The sequence below is a fragment of the Pleurodeles waltl genome, chromosome 3_1 (assembly GCF_031143425.1).
Source record: "Pleurodeles waltl isolate 20211129_DDA chromosome 3_1, aPleWal1.hap1.20221129, whole genome shotgun sequence".
Taxonomy (NCBI): domain Eukaryota; kingdom Metazoa; phylum Chordata; class Amphibia; order Caudata; family Salamandridae; genus Pleurodeles; species Pleurodeles waltl.
Genome location: NC_090440.1, coordinates 600,398,177 through 600,413,458, shown reverse-complemented (window position 1 = coordinate 600,413,458; position 15,282 = coordinate 600,398,177). Strand labels below are relative to the sequence as shown.

General features: G+C 45.2%; 1 protein-coding gene across 4 annotated transcripts in view; it reads left to right on the top strand.

Moving 5' to 3' along the window:
* Positions 1–1,569: 1,569 nt before the first annotated feature.
* The window catches only part of PPP6R3 (protein phosphatase 6 regulatory subunit 3), a 1,278,047-nt gene continuing 1,264,334 nt past the window's right edge, over positions 1,570–15,282 (top strand). For all 4 annotated transcript variants that reach the window (XM_069223039.1, XM_069223035.1, XM_069223038.1 and 1 more), the window contains exon 1: positions 1,570–1,676. The gene's annotated coding sequence lies outside the window, so the exon portion shown is untranslated. The remainder of the gene's footprint in view (positions 1,677–15,282) is intronic.

Genomic DNA, 15,282 nt, shown 5'->3' with positions numbered 1-15,282 from the left:
CAAACGTTCAGTGGGAGTGGGAACCAGAAGCTGAGAATGCATTCCGAAAGATAAAAGAAGCCATACTTGACAATGCCACCACTGCATATTTCAACCCACAACGAAGAACGTGCTAGTGGTTGATGCCAGCCTGGTAGGGCTAGGAGCGGTGCTCCTGCAAGAAAAAAACAGATGGATTTTGGGTCCCTACCACATATGCCAGCCGGGCACTCTCTGACATTGAGACCAGGTACACTCAGATCAAGCAGGAGGCACTGGCTAGCTGGTAGGCATGCTGCCACTTCCACTTCTACCTTTGTGTTCGTCAGTTTTACTGCAGTCCAATTAAAGTTGGAATGGATGTAGAGAGCCACCAGGCCTCTATAATACTTTGTGATCACTTTTCAATCTGAGGGCGGGGCGTGGACCGAGGATATAAATAAATGGGCACGTGGTCACTTGTGGACACTGCTGACAACTACTTTACGTGTGCATGTCCCCTCATTGCCGCAGCAGCGCAACAGACTCTGTGCCATCCTGCATCCACCAGACCGTGGACTGGACACCTACCAATCTACCTTTTTTAACTTGGCACTAATGTAAGAGGGAGATTGTACCAATTTTGGATTTATAAAATATATCCCGAAAATATGCCCATCGATTTGCAAACAAGTGGGTAAAGTTTTAAACGTGGCGAAGCTAAATAAATTTTTGGATTAAAAGTGGAAACTACCACCTCGATCAGGAGTACTGCTAATCCGAATAAGTGAGCGCAACATACGCCTGCACCCAAGGTCTAAAAATCCTTAAAATTGTCACACAGAGTTAACATGCCCAGCAAGAAGGCTATATCAGTTATTCGAATTTAATAAAAAGAGAAATAACAAAGAAAATAGTATCCGAAACGAAAATGCAAATCTAAATATACGTAAACAGTAATGATCATAGTCCTGGGAAAAAAAAAATGGAGAATGCGGGCATCGATCCCGCTACCTCTCGCATGCTAAGCGAGCGCTCTACCATCTGAGCTAATTCCCCATCATATACACTAATCCACTATTGCGCTTTCATATACCTCAGAAAACAACAGCTCACCAGCTGTTCTGCTCGACCACATACAAGCGCGCACTACACACATCAATGTGACCTTCACTGTCTTTCTGTGAAACTCTTCATTCCCTGCGAGTCCATCTCGCTCTTCTACCACTATCTCACTCGCTGCTACAAGCCCTTTTCTTGCACGTTTGGTCGAGACACTGATCTTGCATACATTTCTGTTCCACGTTTGTTTGGCTGATTGAGACGCCTGTCAAACTCTGACGTCAGGCTGTTGCCTAGGCGTGGAAGGAAACACCGGAGGGAAGCCACGCGTCCCAATTGGCTGCACAGAAAGCTTGACCTCCGGTGAGAATTATGGGGCTTGCAACGTCCAATAAACACTGGAGCGTGTTGCTGCAAAAATAGGCAGCCGGGAGGACCAATCGAATGGCAATAGGCGAGTAGTTTCAGTTGATTGGCGTTTAGTATACGTAATCAGCAACACTCCTGGCCCGCGTACATACGTGATTGGTGGTGGCCTTGATATAAAATCAGTGGGCGGGTGCAGTTGAGAGTTGATATGTCCGCCATCTTGAAATCTGGGTTATGAAGGAGGGTTGTTTTCCCGCCTGAGTGGAGCAAGTTTTGATGGTTTTCAGGTATTTATTGTCCGTTCACTTACTCAGGGTGCGTTGCTGTGCCGAGAATGTCCACGCGTTTAGTGGGCGGGGTTTTGGGCGGCCGGTGCCCGAAGGAAAAGTACCGGCGTTTTTGCTCTAGCAGTTGCAGAGTATTTCCACCACTGTATGACTTCTTGCTCAGTGGGGCACCCTGTAACCCTAGAAGGGTTTCTTGTCAGTTGTGCTACCGTTTAGAGAACGAGTCGCAACTTGGAGGACATGCCAAGCCAGTATTGTGTATTGCACCACAGAGTAACATTTACCAACTCCACCGTCCAAGGGGAAGACCACTGTCCTCTAAGGCCCCACGACCGTAGGTAGTGTGTGTACTCCCTTTATACTCTGCCAAGTAGTATGTAGTATCCATGCGCTCCATGTATGCTCTGCCAGTGACATGGAAAGAAGTGGAGTGAGTTGGCTGTAACTTTCTGATATTAGGGTTTCCGTTCTTTTACCACATTGGTGCTTGTACTTTTACCCTTTGGTTATCTGCTCACTTCGGTCTCCGATTCACCAGCTCCTCCGGCCTTTTTCCTCCTCTGTCATGTTTGATCACTTGTACAGTAATATGAACTTGAGCCGTGTCCTTTTTGTCTCGTGACTCATTCCTTTCAGCCCCCCCCCCCCGTCATTCAGTTTATCGATTAAATGACCTGCTTGCCCCGTGACTATCAATCTTCCTTCCTTCTCCCCTTTCAGTCTCTGGCACTCGTCTCTCACTACCAGTGTTCCACCTTCCCTTTTTTTTCCTCTGCTATTTTTTGTGGACCCCTTTGCTCCCTCGACCCCTTTGCCTCATTTCAGTTCACTCTGTGGTCCGCCTCTACTATACTCAATAGGGCACCTTTTCATTCTCTGCCTCTCATGCTTTTACTCCCTAAAAGTTCTCTTCTTTCACTTTTACGTATCCCTTACATCCACCCACCCACCTCTGCTTGGTTTCTCTGCCTCCCCCAAATCATATATATTTTTTTATTTCTAGAGCTGGTAGACCGTAATTGCTTTGCTGCCTCTATGTTCTGGGCTGTCTGCACAAGCTGGAGAAAAATGGCCTGCATTGTAATGTGATGGCGATCAGAGAGCGAATCTGCTGTTTTGAAGCTCGCTAATATTTTAACAATTAGGGGATGCCTTCTAGTTTGCGCCATGTTAAGGTTGCCACCCTGCAACGACTTTTGTCTTAGGTTGGGGAGAGTTGGTTGAAGTCCCTCTGTATAGGGAGCCTTGATGGTTAAGTAACCTACTTTTGTTCTCATGTGATGCAGAGCTCATCCTTGAAAGATATACTTATTATAATGTATTCTTATCGCCATCTAAGACCTCAACGTTAGATGTTTGTATACTTCTCAGCATGAATGTTTGAAACGTTGTTTCTTTACTTGTGTATTGGCAATTTTTGTGCTAGTAAATAACAGGCCATAACTGGCCACAAGCTTGTTGCAGTTTTATAGAACTTCTTGACTAAAGTAGAAGAATAAAACATAACCGGGTGTTTGTTTTAAAGCCCATTTGAACAAGTATATGTGAAAAGTTGTTAGTGTAAGCATTTTGAATGCCCACACTAACAACTCACTGAACTGTTTTGGTATTTGGGACAGTGGTCTATTGCTAACTGTTTTGATTAGTCGCTGTCTTTAAGTGATTTTTACTCTTAAAAAGGTACTATCTGCACATTCTTGGTGCCCTCACTTTCTGCAGTAAATCAAAAACCTACACAGCTAGCATATTGGTTAATGTCCTTATTCTTAGTCGTTGTCCCATCATAAGAACTACAGACATTTAGAGCAAGTCAATCGTGTTCGCTGGCCCTCCTTACCTTTTTTGGTGTATTTTGAAAGAAATTCTTTATAATTTTTTTTTTTTTTTTTTTTTAAGCTAATTTCAGTTTGATGTATTTGGTACTTTTTCTGCAATGGTGACTTTATTGGTACTTTTTCAAGATGCTTATATTTGGCATATGAACTTCTTGACTGGATTTAGACCTCCTGAATTGTGGTATGAACCTAGACCAATATACAAGAGACGGTTGGTTGAAAGTATGTTTATTGACGACAGGAACAGTAGGCATTCTGCTGATCTCTTAGGGGTTAAAATTCTTAACCTCCTTTGGAAAAGAGTACATTTTGCATGACCCTCCTTTTAACCCCTTCACTGCCAGGCCTTTTTCCCACTCAGGTGCCAAGCCTTTTTTTGGTTATTTGGGGGTAGTTCGCGATTAGGCCCTCATAACTTTTAGTCCACATAAGCTAACCAGACCAAATTTGCGTCCTTTTTTTTCCAACATCCTTGGGATTTTAGAGGTACACAGACTTTGTGGGTTACCCTGAAGGAGATCAAGAAATTAGCCCAAATACAGCGAAAGTGGGGGTAAGGTCTTCAGAAGAAGGCTTGTTTTTTTTCCCCCCTGAAAATGGCATCAACAAAGAGTTTGAATGGTAAAATCACCATCTTCCCAACTTTCAGGAACAGGCAGACTTGAATCAGAAAACCCATTTTTCAACACAATTTTGTAATTTTACTGGGACATACCCCATTTTTACTATTTATTTTGTGCTTTCAGCCTCCTTCCAGTTAGTGACAGAAATGGGTATGAATACATTGCTGGATCTCAGAAAGCTAAACATTTCTGAAAAGTAGACAACATTCTGAATTCAGCAAGGGGTCATTTCTGTAGCTCCTACGAGGTTTTCCTACAGAAAATAACAGCTGAACAAAAAAACAAATATTGAAATTAAGGTAAAAAAGCAATTTTTCTCCACGTTTTAATCTAACTTTTTTCTGCGATGTCAAATTTTTGAAAGCAATATACTGTTAAGTTTGCTGGACTCTTCTGGTTGCAGGGATATATAGGGCTTGTAGGTTCATCAAGAACCCTAGGTACCCAGAGCCAATAAATGAGCTGCACCTTGCAATCGATTTTCATTGTATACCTGGTATACACCAATTCATTTGGTGAAATATAGAGTGAAAAATAGGTATCCAGAAAACTGTTGTATTTCCAAAATGGGCACAAGATAAGGTGTTGAGAAGCAGTGGTTATTTGCACATCTCTGAATTCCGGGGTGCCCATACTAGCATGTGAATTACAGGGCATTTTTTAAATAGATGTCTTTTTTTACACACTGTCTTACATTTGGAAGGAAAAAATGTAGAGAAAGACAAGGGGCAATAAAACTTGTTTTGCTATTATGTGTTCCCCAAAGTCTCCCGACAAAAATGGCACCTAACTTGCGTGGATAGGCCTAATGCTCGCGACAGGAAACACAACATGGACACATCACATTTTTACATTGCAATCTGGTGTGTTTTTTGCATAGTGCCTAGCTGTAGATTTTGACCTCTAGCTCAGTCAGCACCTAAGGAAACCTACCAAACGTGTGCATTTTTTAAAACTAGACACCTATGGTAATCCAAGATGGGGTGACTTGTGGGGCTCTCACCAGGTTCTGTTATCAAGAATCCTTTGCAAACCTCAAAATTTGTCCCAAAAAAAACTTTCCTCACATTTCAGTGACACAAAGCTCTGGAATCTGAGAAGAGCCACAAATATCCTTCCACCCGGCATTCCCCCAAGTCTCCTGATAAAAATGGTACCTCACTTGTGTGGGTAGGCCTAAGGCCCGCGAAAGGAAATGCCCCAAAACCCTATCTGGACACATCAAAATTATCAAATACTAAACTACCTGTTTTGGTTGGGGGGTGGGAGGGGTCACCTGCGTTTTTGGTCCTAGGCTCAGCAGCCAAACGGGGAAACCTACCAAACCCAGACATTTCTGAAAACTAGACACCAGAGGGATTCAGGGAGGTGTGACTTGCATGGATCCCCCAGTGTTTTCTTACCCAGAATCCTCAGCAAACCTCATTCAGCTTAAAAAAAACACATTTTTCCTGCATTTCTGTGTGGGTTCACCACACCGGGACAAACTTCCTACCACTCAACGTTCCCCTCAGTCTCCTGGTAAAAATGATGCCTCACTTGTGTAGGTGGGCCAAGTGCCTGTGACAGGGAAGAGCCAAAAACATGTCGAAATTGAGGGGGGAACCAAAGCGGGTCCAAAAGGACATTTTGAAAAAAAAATGTTTTCAGGCAAGTGGGGCAGAACAATGCTGGGTGATAATTTTGTGGATTCCGGAAGGTTCCATCACGAAAATGGGGAAAAAAATTGATTTCCAGCAAAGTTGGAGGTTTGCAGGGCATTGTGGGTAAGAAAATAGTGCCGGGTGCATGTGAAGCACACCACCCTGGACTCACCCAGATGTTTAGTTTTCAGATGTGTCTAGGTCTTGTGGATTTTTCTACATGGCAGCGTCCCAAAGTGCAGTCCTCACCATTCCAAGTGGGACAATTTTGAGAGTTAGCCAAGCTCTCATGGCCCAAATGTAAAACCAAACCCCAAAATAATCAAATGTCCTCTTCCTTGACATGGGATAAGGTGTTTTAGTGTGTGGGGGAGAGCTGAAAGACTGTTACCCCTTCAGTTGGGGTGGGGGCCCACACTGGTTGGTAGCCACCACCCACTTTTTTTTTTTTTTTAATTCCCTGCAATCTAGTAGACCTTCTGCTCCCCCAGGTTGTGGATCAGGGGTAATTGCCCCATCTGCCCACTGGTGGGCAGAACAAATTTGACACCATTTATTTGGGATGGATGTATTTGTATGGCCATACCCCCACCATCTTATTTTGGAAAAAATATATTTTCTGGTGGGCTTTCTTTTCTGCTGGGCAGATGGGCCTTCCAAAAATAGGCTGATCTGCCCCCAAGGGAGGCAGATATTGTAGGAGGCTGGCCTGGCTTGTAGTGGGTGCCAAGGAGTACTTACACTCTGTACCAGGTCCAGTTATCCCTTATTAGTGTAGAAGAGGTGTTTCTAGCAGCTTAGGCTGATCGAAGGTAGCTATAGCAGAGCAGCTTAAGCTGCACTAGTAGACATGCAAAGCTCCTTCTATACCACTGGTGTCATATGCACAATATCGTAAGAAAACACAATACACAGATATACTAAAAATAAAGGTACTTTATTTTTTTGACAATATGCCAAAAGTATCTCAGTGAGTACCCTCAGTATGAGGATGCCAAATATACACAAGATATATGTACACAATACCAAAAATATGCAGTAATAGCAAAAGGAAGTAATGCAAGCAATGTAAAGTTACAGTAGATTGCAATAGGAGCACATAGGTATAGGGGCAACACAAACCATATACTCCTAAAGTGGAATGCGACCCACGAATGGACCCCAAACCTATGTGAACTTGTAGAGGGTCGCTGGGACTGTAAGAAAACAGTGAGGGTTAGAAAAATAGCCCACCCCAAGACCCTGAAAAGTGGGTGTAAAGTGCACCTATAACCCCCAGCGAGCACAGAAGTCGTGATACGGGGTTTCTGCAAGGAAGACCAACACCAGCAAAGCAACCAAAGTGGATTTCCGGACCTGAGTACCTGTGGAACAAGGGGACCAAGTCCAAGAGTCGTGACAATGTCGAGAGTGGGCAGATGCCCAGGAAATGCCAGCTGAGGGTGCAAAGAAGCTGCCACCAGATGGTAGAAGCTGTGGATTCTGCAAGAACGAAGAGGGCTAGAAACTTCCCCTTTGGAGGATGGATGTCCCACGTCGTGAAGAAGCTTGCAGAGGTGTTCCCACGCAGAAAGACCGCAAACAAGCCTTGCTAGCTGCAAGGGTCGCGGTTAGGGTTTTTGGATGCTGCTGTGGCCCAGGAGGGACCAGAATGTCGCCACTTGGAGGAGGAGACGGAGGGGGCGCCCAGCAAGTCAGGGAGCTCTCACAGAAGCAGGCAGCACCCGCAGAAGTACCGGAACAGGCACTTAAAAGAGGAGTGAACCGGAGTCCACGCGAAGTCACAAAAGGGAGTCCCACGACGCCGGAGGACAACTCAGAAGGTTGTGCACTGCAGGTTAGAGTGTCGGGGACCCAGGCTTGGCTGTGCACGAAGGAAATCCTGGAAGAGTGCAGAGGAGCCGGAGCAGCTGCAAATCACGCGGCACCCAGCAATGCATTCTAGCGTGGGGAGGCAAGGACTTACCTCCACCAAACTTGGACTGAAGAGTCACTGGACTGTGGGAGTCACTTGGACAGAGTTGCTAAGTTCCAGGGACCACACTCGTCGTGCTGAGAGGGGACCCAGAGGACCAGTGATGCAGTCTTTTGTCCCCTGCGGTTGCAGGGGGAACATTCAGTCGTCCCACGGGAGATTTCTTCAGAGCTCCTGGTGCAGAAAGGAGGCAGGCTACCCCCAGAGCGTGCACCACCAGGAAACAGGCGAGAAAGCGATAGGATCAGCGATACAAGGTTGCAGTAGTCGTCTTTGCTACTTTGTTGCGGTTTTGTAGGCGTCCCGAGCAGTCAGCGGTCGATCCTTTGGCAGAAGGTGAAGAGAGAGATGCAGAGGAACTCTGGTGAGCTCTTGCATTCGGTATCTGAAGAATTCCCTAAATAGCCAGAAAAGGAGTAGGCCTCCTAGGAAGGAGGATAGGCTAGTAACACAGGTAAGAGCCTATCGTCACCTGCTTGCCCTGGCCACTCAGAGCAGTCCAGTGTGCCAGCACACCTCTGAATCCAAGATGGCAGAGGTCTGGGGCACGCTGGAGGAGCTCTGGGCGCCTCCCCTGGGAGGTGCAGGCCAGGGGAGTGGTCACTCCCCTTTCCTTTGTCCAGTTTCGCGCCAGAGCAGGGCTGGGGGATCCCTGAACCGGTGTAGACTGGCTTATGCAGAAATGGGCAGCATCTGTGGCCATCAAAGCATTTCTAGAGGCTGGGGGAGGCTACTCTTTCCCAGCCCTGACACCTTTTTCCAAAGGGAGAGGGTGTAACACTCTCTCTCTGAGGAAGTCCTTTGTTCTGCCTTCTTGGGCCTGGCCTGGCTGGACCCCAGGAGCGCAGAAACCTGTCTGAGGGGTTGGCAGCTGCAGTGAAACCCCGGGAAAGGTAGTTTGGCAGTACCCGGGTCTGTGCTAGAGACTCGGGGATCATGGAATTGTCTCCTCAATGCCAGAATGGCATTGGGGTGACAATTCCATGATCTTAGACATGTTATATGGCCATGTTCGGCGTTACCATTGTGACGCTATACATAGGTAGTGACATATGTATAGTGCACGGGTGAAATGGTGTCCCCGCACTCACAAAGTCCAGGGAATTTGTCCTGAACAATGTGGGGGCACCTTGGCTAGTGCCAAGGTGCCCACACACTAAGTAACTTTGCACCCAACCTTCACCAGGTGAAGGTTAGACATATAGGTGACTTATTAGTTACTTAAGTGCAGTGGTAAATGGCTGTGAAATAACGTGGACGTTATTTCACTCACAAAACAAAATGATGATGGACGGAGTGCTGACAATGCAAACACTCATACCCAGTCACAGATCTGGGTTTAATCCATCGTTTTTTTGCTGCCCATGCCATTCCAGTTTGGACCCAGCCATATGCAAATCAGTCTTGACCCTGTTCCCTATGACTGGGGGTGAGTGTTTGACAATGTTCAGCATTCCGTCCATCACTTGTTGTTTTTGCTTTGTCGCCCTAAGTGGGAAGGGTATACCCAGACGTGGGTCCCGTGCTTCCCATGCCACTGGATTCAAGCTAGCCTGGCTGATGAGGGGTGAAACCCCGAAACCGGTCCCAGGATGCTTGTTTCCGGTCCAGTGAGGACCTGGCTTGGCAGTTCGGTCTGGACTGTTCCCATGAGGAACAGGGTCAAGACTGATTTGCATATGCCTGGGTCCAAACTGGGGTGGCATGGTGAGCAAAAGAACGATGGATTAAACCCAGATCTATGACTGGGGGTGAGTGTTTGACAATGTTCAGCATTCCGTCCATCACTTGTTGTTTTTGCGTTATTTCACTCAGGCTGCACTGGCAGGCCTGTGTAAGAATAGTTAGATCTCCTTATGGGTGGCAAAAGAAATGCTGCAGCCCCCCCCTGCCCCCCCCGCAAAACCCGGCGAGGCACAATATAGCAACAATTTGAGAGTTTAAAGAAAAATAGGGGAAAAGTGCTCCAGATAAGCCCCCCCCCCCCCCCCCCTAAAAAAAAAAATAGCATCCACTAACAGTTTGATGTACTAAAGACACCATGAGCCCAGCTTTCAGGAACATGCAGAGGTGAATCAAAAAACCTAACCCATGGGTGATCCAGAAAAGCTACTGTTAGACATGGCATCCTTAGGGTGGTCTTACCTCCATACGTTTTGCCTTTCCCTCCTGTTTCGTTGGCCTTGAGACTCTGAGCACTTCATTACTGTTAATCAGTACTAAAGTGCATGTGCTTATCCCCTACAAACATGTTAACATTGCTATACTCACAATTGGCATATTTAATTTACCTGTAAGTCCCTGGTAGAGTGATGAATCATACCCTCAGGGCCTGTAAGTTAAATTCTACTAGTGGACCTTTAGCACTGATTGTGCCACCTAAGTATCCCTCTAAAATTCTCAGGCCTGTCACTGCAGAGGCCTACTGCCACCCCTACAAGCACAATTAAAAACCCTTGCCAAGACGTACACTGCCCTTTTGCTTACACTTGTCACCCCCTAAAGTAGGCTCTAGGGAGCCCATGGGGCAGGGTGCAATGTAAGTAGAAAGGCAGGACATGCACCTCGCGTTCCCGTGTCCTGGTATTGGAAAAACCCCTCAAGTGCTTTTTCATTATTTTGCGGCTTAGGCTTCTCGTAGGCCAGCATCAAGAATATCTTATAATAACCTTCAGTTGTAATTCCTGATCGGAGAGGAGTGGCAGGGTCATGTTTAGTACCAATTGAATGGTAATAATAAATCTTCCTTACTGGTAAGGTTGGATTTATTACTATTAGTCTGGAAATGCCACTTTCAGAAAGGGAACGTTTCTCTGCACTTGCTGCCCTGTGAACCTACAGTCTCCCTCTAAAACATGTCAGGCTTGGGTGGGAGGACAGTTCACTTGTGCATTCCCTTCAGGGACACACAACGCAGGACACTTGTCCATATCTGCATACTGATGGGCCTTCCTGGGAAAGGGATGGGAGGATCTTAGGACTGACTTGAAAGGGGGACATGTGCATTTCACAAGGCTTCTTTGTTGTCGTCCCCCACTTGAAAATCACTTTTTTTCTTTTGTATAAATAGTGGGCCCCTTGACACACTCGGTAGATCATCCCTAGACCAAGAAGGAATCCTGCTGTAAGTAACAACTCCTGTGTTAGAGGGGCAACTACCTTGCTGTGATTTGGCTGTTTGCAAGAACTGCTGCCAGACTTTGCAGAGCTGCCTTGCACCATCTCACCCCCCCAAGCGTTACCAGGGTGTCTCCAGGGCTTTGTATGCGTGCCATGTCTTTGCCACAAACTACATCCAACCCCGTTCCCTTTGGCATTACTGGCCATCTTCTGGGGAACCGGAGACACCCTCTGCTGATCAGCGTCCCCACTCAAACTGCCTGAGGAGCTGTCGCTCTCTGCAGGCACCCCCTCATCGGTGGGCCACTGCTCCTAGCAAAACAATAGTCCCTATTCATGGGACCCCCGTGCTCACGGGAATTCCAACCCCCATCCGCAAGGCCATTCCCAGCAGGAGAACATAGCGGTCGTGCTGACTCACTGGGACCACTGGCATTGGGGAAGCTGCTTCCGCCCTCCTGACTTACTGGTACCAGTGAGTCTGGGGCTGGTCGGCACAAGTGGAGTACTCAGTGAAGCTTTTTCCCTGTGGGAAGAACACCGGTGGCCTGTTCAAGATGGCACAGGAGTCAGCATAGCAGTTGTGCTGAACAGTAGGACTGCCTGCACTGGTGAAGCAGCCTCCAGCCCCAGCTACCCTCATGTACCGGAATCAATGGGACTGCCCAGCACCTGAGGAATCTGCCTCTCTCCCTGGGCCCCTGCACCCTCTCCAGCCAGCCTTGCTCGCTGTGCAAGTGAGTAACCCACCCTCTTCCTCATCGGAAGCACCATTCCCGGCCGCTTGATGATGGTGGTGAGCACATCGCAAGAGTTGCCTTATTTACTGGAAATAAGGCACATCCCCCATTTTGCAGACCTCACGCCCATCACATAGCAGGTAATGAACGACCTCTGCCTACGGCACCTGAAGAGTTAATTACAATATCATCTGATAATTTGACCTTTGTCATTTACGTACGTTGTTGAGCATATATAAAGATATTTTTATTTATATATATATATATATATATATATATATATATATATATATATATATATATTTTTTCCCTAAATGTCATGTGGAGTCTTCTTGTGGTGCCTCCATGGGATTACTGTGAGTGAGATTTAACAAATACGTGACACACTGCCTTCTAGGTTTAGCCTGCCTGCTCTGCGCCAAGCTACCAGACGGTGAGCACAGGTTAGTCTAATTTGTGTTTCTTATCTGCCCTGACTAGATTGAGGGGATTCTGCTTGGATAAGGTATGTACCCTAGCCAACCACAAGCCCCATTTCTAACTGCTATATATTTCTGAAAATTAGACAAAATTCCAAATTCATCAAAGGGTCACGTGTGTAGATTACCTCAAGGTTTTCCCAAGGAAAATGACTGTTGAAATAAATAATTATTGATGAGCATAAGATATAGTTTAGGTACAGTGGTTATTTGTAAATATCTGAATTTGTGGGCACTCGTATGCTAGTACAATTTAGAGGGTATTTTTCAAAAGGAGTTTTTTAAATATATATATATATATAATAGTCTTACATTTGAAAGGCACAAATGTAAGACAGTATAGGTTCGGTAATAACAAATGTTCTAACATTCTATTCTTCCACAAGTCTTATGATAAAAATGGTACCTGACTTGTGTGGGTAGGCCTAATGGATGCAGCAGGAAATGGCCCAAAACACAACATTTACACACTTAATTTTTCCACCGAAAACGTAACCTTCTTTCCTATGTGGGTAGCCCTAGATTTTGGCACCTAGCTCAGCTGGTACCTTGGGGAAACCTGGACAACCTGCACATTTGTTTAAACTAGACACCTAGTGGGGGTGTCGAAGGTGGGTTGACTTGTCGCTCAGCACTTTTTAATGTTTTTTTTACCCAAATCCCCTTGCAAATCTCACTCTGACAAAAAAAAAAACTGCATATCTCAACGTAGCGATTTGGGGCCTTTTGTGTCTTTTTCTCTTCGGCTATCCACACAAATGAAGTACTGTTCTTATCATGAAATGTGAGAACTAAGGGTGGTAGGAAACCTGTAGCTCCACATAGATTCCATGTCTTTGTCACAGAGGTGATTAAAATATAGGTTTCTTACCAAAGTTTGTTTGCAAGGGCTTCTGGGCAATATTACTTGCTGCAAGCCACAAAAGTAATGCACCCCTGAACTCCCCTAGTTATCTAGCTTTTGAAAATGTACAGGTTTTCTAGGTGCCAGCTGAGATAGGGTCCAAAATCCACATCTACCCATAATTAGAATAAGAGCTCTTAGAAAGAGCCATCTTAACGCCACAGATATAAATCTGGTACACATTTTTTAGCACCTCTAGAAATGATAGCTTTAATACTGCCAGCCACAGGCCTAATCCAACTGATTAGTGCACTCGCATTAATATACTGACGCCATGCAAGGGCCAGTCACATTCCTATGCCAGAGGACGTAATCAATTTGAGTAAATTACCACCTGTCAAGTAACCACCCCTTCTTTCTGAACATTACTGAATGGATGCCTAGTGAACCTTTACTAATGTCTCCCATGACGGCCACATGAGGCTCAGACATGGGTGTCGTGTGTTCATTAGGGTAGGAACGCAATAATTCCTCCATCGTCTTTAAAGTATTGTCCTACAGGATACTTGTAGAGGGATTCTCTATCTAGTCCTATCAAGATGTCGTCTTCCTCCATGTTGCACATTTTCCAGTAGATTTTACCCCTCTTAACTTTGAGATAGGATTGCATCTGGATGTTAAGTTGTCTTGAATGCTTTGTGTGCTCTGGGCGGGAGATTCCAGGAATCAACCTTTCACTGACGGTGTTTTCCTGGAAGCTATAAATACTGATTTGGTAGTTTTGGTAAAATATACTAAGGAGTTTTTGGATTCATAGTCCGCAAGAACTTAGCTTTTTGTTCCTTAGGTCAAGCACTTTTTGGCCTGTTGTAAGTATTCTGTGGGCTTTTAATCATGCCCATCACTTTCACCCGTCCGTGGGCCAGTCTTCTAAAAATCCCTTGATGTCATTGGTAAATGCTTTGCTTGTCCTGCCTTGAGGCTGTTGCTGCCTTGCAGACTAACCCGGTTACATGGATTTTTGCACAATTGCTGATATACTTCAACATGGGCAAACAGTTTTTTTTCTTCTTTTGTCTCACCTTCATTCTCCATGGCGCTCACTGCACAGAACAGTGCAAAATCCATTGGTGATAGTGAAGTGCTGGTCCCTATGCCCTCTAAGGTCTAAATATATGACTACACTGCATTACTCTCTGCCATTCTCTTCATGTGGTTATGCCCTATATTGTCTGTCTATCTATATGGTTACATGACCATGTTACTTACAAAACCTATTTTCATTGTGGTGTCCTCTAAGGGCTGTTCTGAGCAGTACAGCCAACATACTACAATATTCGCAGGCATGGAAACTCGCCCTGTAATGAATGCTTTGCAGGGTAATACTTTTACAAAACATTTTTGCTCATAACTCAGCCTGTGGTGGTCCTAGGACAGTGGGACCACCTTCAAAACATTCACCACAATGTGGTCTCTGTCTACATCATATCTGGGTCCCCATACTGTTAATGGGGACCCCATAATAATAACCCCTCCCACCATTCAGTGTGCTTTTTAAGTACTCTTGTGGCTGTAACTTTTGATTTACAGCTGGGGGTAGTTGTGTGATTTAAATGTCTTGTTTGTAATTTCATCGCAGTTGACCTGCTAGCCCTAAAAATGTGTGATGTGCCATGCCCTCTAGGGGCTAAATGTATGGTTACATGACCATGTTTCTTATAAAATACTATTTGTGTTGTGGTGTCCTATAGGGCTGTTCTGAGAATTAGTCTAATGCCAAAAGTTTTTATTTCTGATGAAGGTTTTTATAGGTATTATATGCTAATTGTATATTTTATTAATCTCTTCTTATTACAATTATGACCATGATTCAGGCCAACTTAGCATCCTTATTACACTGACTATTTGAACACACTTAATATGTTTGGGTGGTGCTTCTAGTTTCCCTCTTGTTACTCCTCTGTGGCTGTCTTGTCGTTTTATTTTTGTTTTTGTTTTTTGGGGGCGGAGGAAGAGGACGTGGCTTTGTTAGACCACCCCACCATCAGAGTCGCTGGTTGGCTAAGTGTTCTTCTATTGGAATTAACATGACATTTAAATTAGGATAATAAATGCCAACGTTTTTATTTTTTTTTGCAGATAGAGGAAGAAGGTAAGGGGAAGTGCTTTAGTTACATGCAGGGCCACTGGAAATATGTGGTAGGAAAAGACCAATTATGAGGCAGGGTTGACAAATTTATGTGGCAAGTAAAGTCCAGTTATGAAATTACAGTGTGGATAGCTGCAACACAGGCAAATTCGAGACCTGTTGAATTGGAAATGCTTGTGTTTGCTTTCTTTTTGGTGA